Genomic DNA, 11,699 nt, shown 5'->3' with positions numbered 1-11,699 from the left:
CATTTCGGGCCTAGACCCTTGTCATTATCCCCACCTGGAACGACTGTAATATTTCACATTTTTTGACTAACCTGTTTTACTTTAAAGAACTCAAAAGTTAAAGTCATTTTGTTTCGGGTGATAACTTTTTAAAGGTAATTTTGTCTTTTTCATCTTCTTCTTTGTTGGGTTTTACTTCCCTGAGCACCAAGCCTAGATTAGCCAACAGGGAGATGATCTGTTCGCAGGTCTCTGCCATTGCTATTTCTTGTCTCTGTAACATGCCCAAAAATCCCTGATTTGCTTATTCAATACTCAAACAACCCAAAGATATTTCTAAATTCTGTACTGGTGACCTGTTTAAATTGGTGACTGCACCACTGACTTCCTCCAATAGAGAAATAGTTCATTCCTATTCCGTCTATTAAAGCTTCTTTTGATTCTTGGTTGACCCTGAGAAGCTGGCCTTCATGAACCATTGCAATGCATTTGGTGTCAGTACCTGCACAGTGCCATTCAGGAGGGTGTTCCAGAGTTTTGGCCCATTGACACTTAAGGAATGGTGTTTCCAAGTCAGGAAAGTGAGTGCCTCAGAGAAGATCTTGAAAATAATGTATTTTCTGCCCTTTAGATAGAAGTGATAGTGTGTTTGGAAGGTTACTGTCTATAGAGCCTTGCTGAATTTCTGCAGTGCATCTTGTACGTGGTGCACACTGCTGCAATTCGGCATTGGTCGTGGAAGGAGAGAATGTGGATGTGGCGCAAATCAAGCGGGCTGCTTTGTACTGGATAGTGTCAAGCCTCTTGGATGTCATTGGAGCTGAACTCATCCAGGCAAGCGGGGAGTATGCCATCACACTGCTGACTCGGGCCTTGTAAGTGGTGGAAAGTCAGGTGGAGAGTTAGACCATAAGAAACAGGAGTGGAAGTAAGGCCATTTGGCCCATCAAGTCCACTCTGCCATTTAAATCATGGCTGATGGGTATTTCAACTCCATTTCCCTGCAGTCTCCCCATAGCCCTTGATTCCTTTTGAGATCAAAAATTTGTCGATCTCTGCCTTGAAGGCATCCAACGTCCTGTCCTCCACTGCACTCCTTGACAATGAATTCCACAAGCCCACCACTCACTGGCTGAAGAAATGTAGTCTAATTTCAGTTTTAAATTTACCCCCTCTAATTTTAAGGCTGTGCCACGGGTCCTAGTCTCCCCGCCTAACGGAAACAACTTCCCAGCGTCCACCCCTCCTAAACCATACATTAACTTGTAACTCGAGTTACTCGCAACAGGATTCTTAGAGCCTTGCATCTGTTTTAGTAGCCACAGTATTAATATGGTTAGTTCAGTTCTGCTTCTGGGGAATGGTAATTCCCAGGGTGTTGATATTCGGGGATATGGTGATGGTAACACCATTGAATGTCAAGAGGTGATCGTTAAAGTCTGTTTTGCTGAAGATGGTCATTGCCTAAAACTTGATTGGCAGGTGTGCAAATTGCCCTTTGTCAGTCCAAACCAGGATATTGTCCGGGTCTTGCTGCATTTGGAGATGGACTACTTTACTATCTCAGGAATTGTGAATGATGCTGAACATTGTGCAATTATCAGTGAGCATTCTCAACTCTGAACTTTATGTAATCATATGATGGTTGTTGATGAGGCAGCTGAAGATGGTTGAGCCTGGGACACAATCCTGAGGAGCTCTTGAAAGCTCTGAAGCTGAGGTGGTTGGTCTGCTACAAGTACAACCATCTTTCTTTGTATGACTGACAAAAAACAGATCCTTTAATAATTATTACCTGTTTTTATCTTTTTGACTAGGTTTCAGAGACTGGATCAGTTAGGAGTATATTCACTGGAGCTTTGAAGAATGAGGCATGATCTCTCACAACATTCTAACATGCCTAGACAGCATAAATGCAGGATGTTCTTGCTGATTGCGGAGTTCATTGCCAAATATCAGTTTAAGAATATGGGATAGGCTGTTCAGGACTGAGATGAGGAGAAATGTCAGAATGTGGTGAGTCTGCAGAATTCTCTGCCCCAGAAAATGGTTGCAGCCAAAATATTGAATGTTTTCAAGAAGGAGCTAGGAATAGTTCTGAGGGCTAAAGGGATCAATGGGTATGGGGAAAAAGCCATGATCGCATTTAGTGATAGAGTAAAGTTAAAGGGCTGAATGGCCTCCTCCCACTCCTATTTTCCAAATTTCTATGTCCTATTTTTGGTGATTAACAAATTATTTGTGTATAATTTGTGAAACAGATATCCAAGTAATTCCCAGAATGTATGTGCTGGTAGTGGTCCAGTTCAGTAATTTCCTTAGCTTGTCAAGGACCAAACAAAAAATTATTTATTTTCTGAACTAAATAAATGATATTTAAATTGAAAGATTATCACTGCTGATTTTGCTATTATGAAATATATATTAAAGAACATGAGTGTTGGAAAACATCTCCAAGGATTACAAGCAGAGCTTCTTTATCTTCTTCAGTAATTATCGCTGACAAAAATGAGCGCTCCCTCCTAGGAACTTCTGTTTCTGGTCACGGTTTCTGCAGGTAATGAGCCTGATGCTAGAGCCACATCTCCAACCACACATTTGGCCAGTGTTTCTGGGAGATGGCATTGGCCCTTGGCCTTGAGTTTGTTGGAATTATTTTCAATGGTTCTTTTACCGTACTTCCTCCTGCCATTGAGTGATCTCGAAGAATTGTCTATCTTCTTACAGGAGATTGCTCCAAGTTGGTTTCTTCTGAAAGAAGGTGTCCCATGTGTTAACATTAATGTTGCATCTCTTGAGGGAAGCCTTCAGGGTGTCATTGAAACACTTGCTCTGTTCAAACATCTTCCTTGAGCTGGGTAAAGAAGATTTGCTTTGGCAGTCAGAGCTCAGGCATCCTAAACATGTGGCCAGCCCAGCAGACTTGGTTTTAGATGATCATAACCTCGATGCTGGTACTAATAGCTCCTTCAAGAACAGTGATGCTAAAACGTCCTCCCAGCTGATGTGGCAAATCAGGTTCAAACAATGTTGACGGTACTTCTTGAGGTTTTGTTCCAGACAACTGTTTTGTTTGTTGTCAATAAGGGTTTGTGCATTCCAGGCCCTGAGATTGAGCTTCCCATTCCCACATGTAGATGATCCTGCTGAATGCTTTTTGCAGCCATCTTTCCTAGACCCATCCCCATGCTGGGATGAGCAGAGTGGATCCTGAATAGAGCTACTCAGTATTGAAGAAAACTACCAGAATGCTCTGTTGTTTCTATTCCAAGACAGAGATGACAGTCAAACATCATCTAAGTGCTGTTCTGAAGCTCGGGACTTCCAGAAAACTCAATCCATGGTAAGGACTTTTGTATAGGTTGTATAAAGAATACAGATGTGAGGGCTACAAAGGAGCCACGTAATAAAATAATATGCCGGGTGTTGGTTAGCTCAGTTAGCAGAATGACTAGTTTGTGATGCAGAAAGACACCAGCAGCATGGCTTCAATTCTCACACTGGCTGAGTTCACAATGAAGTTCCTACATTCTCAACTTTGTTCCCCATCAGGTATAGTGACCCTCAGGTTAAACCACCACCAGCACGTCATATCTTTCTTTTTCTCTCTCTCTCGCTCTCTCTCTCTCTCTCTGTTGACAAAGTAGTTCTGTGGTCCTCACCAAGAGCAGTGACAATGCCACATTTAGTAAGTTAGAGAATGGGCCAAGGACAGTGGGAAAGATGTAATGGGAGACACAGAGATAGTGAAAGAAGCAGAGAAAACAAACAGATGACCAATTCTTACAAAATAAGGGTAACAACACATGTCACAGGGAGCTCAAAATTCAGAAAGCAGGGGTGGGGTTGGCTCTTGAGGCCATAATAAAACAAGGGAGGGGATTAAGATGAACACAAGTTGCAACTTATCTTAATGAATGACATTTATCATGTCTCTGCTGACCCAGTCAATCATGTACAGGCACTATTCACTCAGACTCACCCTGGAGATTTCCAGAACCTCGAAATGCAGGGCACAGGCCAAACAGTTAAAATATGGGATAAATCCTTGAAAGAACTCTGGGTATGTGTGTAAACATAGCTTACTAACCTTCAGGAAGATGCACAATGGATTGTTGTGTGCAGTGCCCTTGCTCTGGCATTGCCCCCAGCCCCTAGCTGACAACCTCCAGGCAATTCAGACCCATCCAGGGAGAAGGGGCAAAAACGGGCTAGGTGGAGCAGCTCCTGATAAAGGTGTGCATTTACTTCAGACTCCGGGCCAGTGGAAGATGAGGGGAAGGGGCTGGCAGCGCCACAGATTTAATTCACAGCCAGAACATAAGAACGTAAGAACTAGGAGCAGGAGGAGGCCAACTGGCCCCTTGAGACTGCCCGGCATTTAATAAGATCATGGCTGATCTTTTTGAGACTCAGCTCCACTTACCCACCCACTGACCATAGCCCTTAATTCCTTTACTGTTCAAAATTTATCTAGCCTTGCCTTAAAAACATTCAGTAAGGTAGCTTCAACCACCACTTTATCATATGTAACATCCCTTTGGTGTGGCACCTTGTCAAATGCCTTCTGGAAATCCAGGCACACCACATCCACAGGTTCCCCATTGCCCACCATGCAAATAATGTCCTCAAAGAATTCCATTAAATGAGTTAACCGTGACCTACCATTCATGAAACCATGCGGGGTATTCCAATGAGACATCCAGATATCTTGCTATTTCTTCCTTAATGATAGATTCAAGCATTTTCGACAATGCTGAAGTTAAGGTAACTGGCCGAGAGTTACCTGCTTTTTGTCTACTTCCTTTTTTAAACAGTGGTGTCGCATTGGCTATTTTCCAATTTGTAGGAACCACCCCAGAGTCCACTGAATTTTCATGAATAATTACTAGTGCATTTACTATTTCCCCATTACTTCTTTATCACCCTGGGATGCATTTCATCAGGGCCAGGAGACTTGTCTACCTTTAGTTTGCCCAGCACTGCCTCCTAAGTGATGATAGTTTCTAGATCCTCACCTGCTATAACCTTCTTGCCATTAGTTTCCGGCATGTTATTTGTGTTTTTCACTGTGAAGACCGACACAAAATAACTGTTTAATGTCTCAGCTATTTCTTCATTCCCAGTTATTAAATTGGTCTTCTCATCCTCTAAAGGGCCAACATTTACCTTCACCACTCTTTTACGATTTACATATGTATAGAAACTTTTGCTCCTGTTTTTATTTTCTGAGCTAGTTTACTGTCATAATCTATCTTACTTTTCTTTATAAATTTTTTGTGGCTTTCTGTTGGCTTTTAAAGATATCCCAGTCTACTCATTTCCCACTACTCTTTGCTTTTTTGTTGTGTGTTTTTTTTTCAATCTGATATTTTACTTTATTTCCTTAGACATCAATGGCTGCCTCTCTCTTTTCCTGCAGTTCTTCCTTATCACTGGAATATACTTCCTCTGAGCACTGTGAAAAATTGTTTTGAAATCCTCCATTGTTCCTCAATAGACCCACCATAAAGATTTTGCTCCCATTCTACCTTAGCCAACTCCTTCCTCATTCCTTCATAGTCTCCTTTGTTTAAGCACAGGACATAGGTACTGGATTTAACCTTCTCACGATCCATCTGTATTTTAAATTCAACCATATTGTGATTGCTCCTTCTGAGAGGATCCCTAACTGTGAGATTATTAATTATTCCTGTCTCATTACACAGGACTAGATCAAGGATAGCTTGCTCCCTTGTAGGTTCCATTACACATTGTTCAAGGAAATTATCGCAGATGCATTCTATGAACTCCTCCTCAAGGCTGCCACGATAGGCAATAAACATAGGGGCCGGCAGCGCCACTGATTTAATCCATAGCTAGGTTTTCTCCCCAAGCTTGGCTCTGATCCATCCCCCAGAGTGGGAGACTTGGCCCGGGGGCTCGGTGGGAAGATACGGGCTGCTATTTGCCCCACCCACACCTGCCGTAACTTACAGCACGCATCATTGACGCAGCGCAGCAACATGCTTCGGTAGAACCTCATAGTCCTTCTATTTACATCGGTGCATTGACCTCAAACTATCCTGGTGCAGGAGAAGTGCACTCACACCTGAGGAAGTTGGAATTACTTTAATTAGTTACAGGCACCAAGTGCAGAGTGCATTGCAGCTTCAGTGAAAACTTTGGAGTTTACTCTAAACATTTTCATTATTTGAACACCCATTTCAATCTTGTGTGCTTTCATATTCAATTTTTAACAGTCTTGTATAATTACAGGCACTCAAAAAAAATGGTTTTCATATGGAGTTCATCTTAAGGTACGCGATTCAAATCTCTGCCCAAGAGATGGTTCTGTGGGGCGTGACCAAATAGAACATAACTCTTCCTCCCATCAGTGAATTTAACTTTTTAAAAGCGTCAGGGAGCTGCTGACAGTTTCTTACTCCAAACTGAAACACTGTGAAAGTTGGAAGTATAACCACAAATCAGAAAACGCTGGTAATAAGCAGCAGGCCAGCTAGCAATCAGGAGAGTGGGAAGCAAGAGTTCATGACCTCACTATTTACGGGGTGGCTTCTTTGCAGTGTGATAGAAGACCCTGAGAGTTTGTCAGATGTTCTGCAGATATTTGTTTGCAGATTTTTGTTTTAATTCCAGGGTCCTTATTCAACAACCAGCCTGAGTGACAAGCTGATTTCTGCTGGGAATTTTTGGCAGCAGAGGAGCTTAGCATTTGGATTGCATTTGGAGGTTGAGACTGTGGAAGTGCTGGAAAATCATAAGAAGAGGTTGAGTGTGTAAAGATGATGAGAACTCGCGTTGGGAGGATGCGCAAAGGGATGAGGCGAGTTGGCTAATGTGAAGCAGGAAGTAGCTGTGCTGTTCAACTTGGGGAATGCCCATTCAACCTGGCAGATTTTTAAAATGGATTTAAAAAATCTTTGTTGCTCCGGTCTCTGGAACGTGGGTTTTTTCCTATCCCCCCACTCTAATGAAACAGGATCCACTGGTTCAAGGTGGATTGAGGTCAAATTTGAGGCTTTCTAAATTTTGACTTCTCATCCAAACCAAGTCCAAGCATCAACCACTGGAAATAGTTTATCTTTATCTACGCTGTTGTTTCCTGATAATATCCTGAAGACTTTGATCAGATAGAGCCAGAGACATAGAGGTCTACAGCATAGACACAGGCCCTTCAGGCCAACTTGACCATGATGTCCTGTTTTTCGCAATTATTCTGGAATAGAATATCCTTTACTGTCACGTGTACTCAAGTACAGAAGTACAGGAATACAGTGAAAAGTTTATAATGTCACACCAAATAGCGCCATTTTAGGTACAAAGTACCTAGGTACAATCTTAGATACCAAACACAGAAATAAACAGAAAAAGAAAGGGGAAATAAAATAACATTACTTACAGTTGTTCACAATCAAGCTTAGAAAATCAGAACGAAGATATAAAGATAAGCATTATAGTCTTTCAGGAGATCAGCCTGGGGGTTGTTGGGGGTATTGGTTTGGGGGGTGGGGTGTTCCACGTGTGGTGTGCCCTGGCTAGCAAGCTGCAGATTAACCGCACCAGACTGAGTCCAACAACCATTCAGTTCACTCGAGCATCCAGCCCGCTGGCCATCCCCCCTCTGCTCCCTGCATCCAGCCCGCTGCCCATTCCCGCTCCGCTCCCTGCCTCCAACACGCTGGCCATCCCCACTTCACTCCCTGCCTCCAGCACGCTGGCCATCCCCACTTCACTCCCTGCCTCCAGCACACTGGCCATCCCCACTTCACTCCCTGTCTCCAGCACGCTGGCCATCCCCACTTCACTCCCTGCCTCCAGCATGCTGGCCATCCCCACTTTGCTCCCTGCCTCCAGCACGCTGGCCAGCCCCACTTCACTCCCTGCCTCCAGCACGCTGGCCATCCCCACTTCACTCCCTGGCTCCAACATGATGGCCATCCCCGCTCCGCTCCCTGCCTCCAGCATGCTGGCCACCCCCACTTCACTCCCTGCCTCCAGCACGCTGGCCATCCCCATTTCACTCCCTGTCTCCAGCACGCTGGCCATCCCCACTTCACTCCCTGCCTCCAGCATGCTGGCCATCCCCACTTTGCTCCCTGCCTCCAGCACGCTGGCCATCCCCACTTCACTCCCTGCCTCCAGCACGCTGGCCATCCCCACTTCACTCCCTGCCTCCAACATGATGGCCATCCCCACTCTGCTCCCTGCCTCCAGCATGCTGGCCACCCCCACTTCGCTCCCTGCCTCCAGCACGCTGGTCATCCCCATTTCACTCCCTGCCTCCAGCACGCTGGCCATCCCCACTTCACTCCCTGCCTCCAACATGATGGCCATCCCCGCTCCGCTCCCTGCCTCCAGCATGCTGGCCACCCCCACTTCACTCCCTGTCTCCAGCACGCTGGCCATCCCCATTTCACTCCCTGCCTCCAGCCCGCTGGCCATCCCCGCTCTGTTCGGGCCTCAGCCCCACTAGTTGTGCCCGCTTCATGCAAACCTCCAGGTTACTGCCGTCCCCACTTTGCTCTGGGCATGGTGACTACCCTTGCTCCGTTCCATGCCTCAAGCCCATTCTACCTCAGGAGAGAACACCAAGAGGGGAAAAGAGAAGAAAATGGGAAATAAACAGAAGGAGCAGAGGAAATCTGGTTGGAGCGTCCAACTCCACTGCTACCTTGACCAACATGTCCTATTTGCATTTGGCCCATATCCCTCCATACCCATCTCATCCATATACCCGTCTCAATGTTAAGTCATCATTGGATAAGCATATGGATGTACATGGAATAGTGTAGGTTAGATGGGCTTCAGATCGGTATGACAGGTCGGCACAACACCGAGGGCCGAAGGGCCTGTACTGTGCTGTAATGTTCTATGTTCTATGTTCTATAATGTTTCTTAAATGACGAAAATGTACTCGCTTCCACCACTACCTCTGGCAGTCTGTACCAGACACTCACTACCCTCTGTGTGAAAAAATCCCTCCTCTTTCACCTTCAACCTCTGCCCTCTAGTTTTAGTCACCCGTGTTGTGGGGAAAAGCTGTTGGCTCTCTACTTTATCTGTGCCTCTATGATTTTATAGACCTCCATAAGGAAACCCCTCCGGTTCCTATGCTGCAGAGGAAGAGGTCCCAGCCTATTCACCCTCTCATTATAACACAAGCCTTTTAATCCAGGCTGAGTCCTAGTAAGCCTTTTCTGAACTCTTTCTGGTTAAATAATATCCTTTCTATTGTAGGGCAACCAGATCTGCTCACAGTACTCCAAATGTGGCCTCACCAACGTCTTGTACAGCTGCAACTTCTATATTAAGTGCTCTGATGAGAGCAAGCATGCCAAAAGCTGCCTTCTCCACCCTTCCTAATGGTAACTCCACTTTCAAGGAGCTATGAGCCTGAACACCTGGATATTTTTATTCTATAACCCTCCCCAGGGTCCTACCATTAACTGTGTAAGTCCTGCCTTGGTTTGACACACCAAAATGCATTGCCTTCCGTTCACCAAATGAAACTCCACCTGCCATTCTTCAGCCCACTGTTGATCATGATCTTGCTGCATTTCCAGACAATCACCCATTAATCTTCTAAATTCTAGAGAAACCTAGTCTAATTTGTATAATTTCTCCTCATAACTCCCAAAGTCCAGGTAACATTCTTGTAAACGTACATTGTACTCCCTCCAAGGCTATTATATCCTTTCTAACAAGTGGTACACAGAACTGATCACAGTACTCCCAAGTGAGGTCTAGCCAGAGTCTTATATAGCTGCAGCTGATAGCGATATATTCATTGTTAATCGAAAAAAGCTTTTCCTTGGTATGAACCAGAAACTTGATGTGAAAGCAGTGGTATAATTGCAAGCTTAAGTGTCATTACTGTATGGAAATGAAATTGTTCACTTGCTCGCGAAGCTGGTTTGTTTGCATTCAGACGTTCCACCACCATGCTAGGTAACATCATCAGTGAGGCCTCCGATGAAGTGATATTATTCTACTCCATTTGGAATTTATACTGCTCAGTCTGTTATGGTGAGTTGTGTCATTTCTGGTTTTGCTCTGTATGGGTTTGTATTTGGGGTCCAATTCCATAGGTTTGTAGAGAAGGAGGCCTCACTAATGGTACCTAGCATGGTGACAAAATACCCGAACGAAAACAATCCAGCTCAGCGAGTAAGTCAACAACCTCACCCACAACCTGGGCTACAAATCTTTGCTAAAACCTTAAACTGTATGGAAATATTTATATCTTGTATAATCCTTATCCCTAGGGAAGCCTTGTGGAAATTATTGACTGATAAATGTTTTTATTTTTGGAAAATAGTTTTTGCAAAGATGATTGTGAGGTGTATATCTGGTAAATTCATTGTTAAGCAAAGTCAAATTTATAATTTACAAGGAGATCTCACTTAATGTTGTGGGTTATGTTCCTGAAAATCGTGACTTCGTGAACCTTAGTTTGCGACAGGAATCAATGTTAAAGCCAGAGTTATGTCTTTTCCAGGCAAGAAATGCCTGAAGGACCCACGTGCAAGTTGAAATACTAAACCAAACATGTACAGCACTGTGTATTCCTAACTGAAACAGTTTGCAAAACAAATACATCACTAATTATAAAAGATAGGCAATGCATTAGGCAATATTTAAGTAAAAAGGACAGAGCTCTGTAGTTTTAGGCTGACCAGGTTCCATCTAGTGGAAGAAGCCAGTCAATGCAGGGAGCTGCTGAGTCCCAATATGACTTGCACAGATAATAAAATGTGAGGCTGGATGAACACAGCAGGCCAAGCAGCATCTCAGGAGCACAAAAGCTGACGTTTCGGGCCTAGACCCTTCATCAGAGAGGGGGATGGGGTGAGGGTTCTGGAATAAATAGGGAGAGAGGGGGAGGCGGACCAAAGATGGAGAGAAAAGAAGATAGGTGGAGAGGACAGTATAGGTGCGGAGGTAGGGAGGGGATAGGTCAGTCCAGGGAAGGCGGACAGGTCAAGGAGGTGGGATGAGGTTAGTAGGTAGGAGATGGAGGTGCGGCTTGGGGTGGGAGGAAGGGATGGGTAAGAGGAAGAACAGGTTAGGGAGGCAGAGACAGGTTGGACTGGTTTTGGGATGCAGTGGATGGAGGGGAAGAGCTGGGCTGGCTGTGTGGTGCAGTGGGGGGAGGGGACGAACTGGGCTGGTTTAGGGATGCAGTAGGGGAAGGGGAGATTTTGAAGCTGGTGAAGTCCACATTGATACCATTGGGCTGCAGGGTTCCCAAGCGGAATATGAGTTGCTGTTCCTGTAACCTTCGGGTGGCATCATTGTGGCACTGCAGGAGGCCCACGATGGACATGTCATCTAAAGAATGGGAGGGGGAGTGGAAATGGTTTGCGACTGGGAGGTGCAGTGGGAGGGGGAGTGCGCTCGGTTCCGCTCGGTTCGCAATAAACAACTGCACCTCCCAGTCTAACCTCATCCCACCTCCTTGACCTGTCCGTCTTCCCTGGACTGACCTATCCCCTCCCTACCTCCCCACCTATACTGTCCTCTCCACCTATCTTCTTTTCTCTCCATCTTTGGTCCGCCTCCCCCTCTCTCCCTATTTATTCCAGTTCCCTCACCCCATGCCCCTCTCTGATGAAGGGTCTAGGCCCGAAATGTCAGCTTTTGTGCTCCTGAGATGCTGCTTGGCCTGCTGTGTTCCTCCAACCTCACATTTTATTGTCTTGGATTCTCTAGCATCT

This window comes from Stegostoma tigrinum, chromosome 1 (genome assembly GCF_030684315.1).
Source record: "Stegostoma tigrinum isolate sSteTig4 chromosome 1, sSteTig4.hap1, whole genome shotgun sequence".
In the NCBI taxonomy this organism is placed as follows: Eukaryota; Metazoa; Chordata; class Chondrichthyes; order Orectolobiformes; family Stegostomatidae; genus Stegostoma; species Stegostoma tigrinum.
This window is presented reverse-complemented; position numbering follows the sequence as displayed.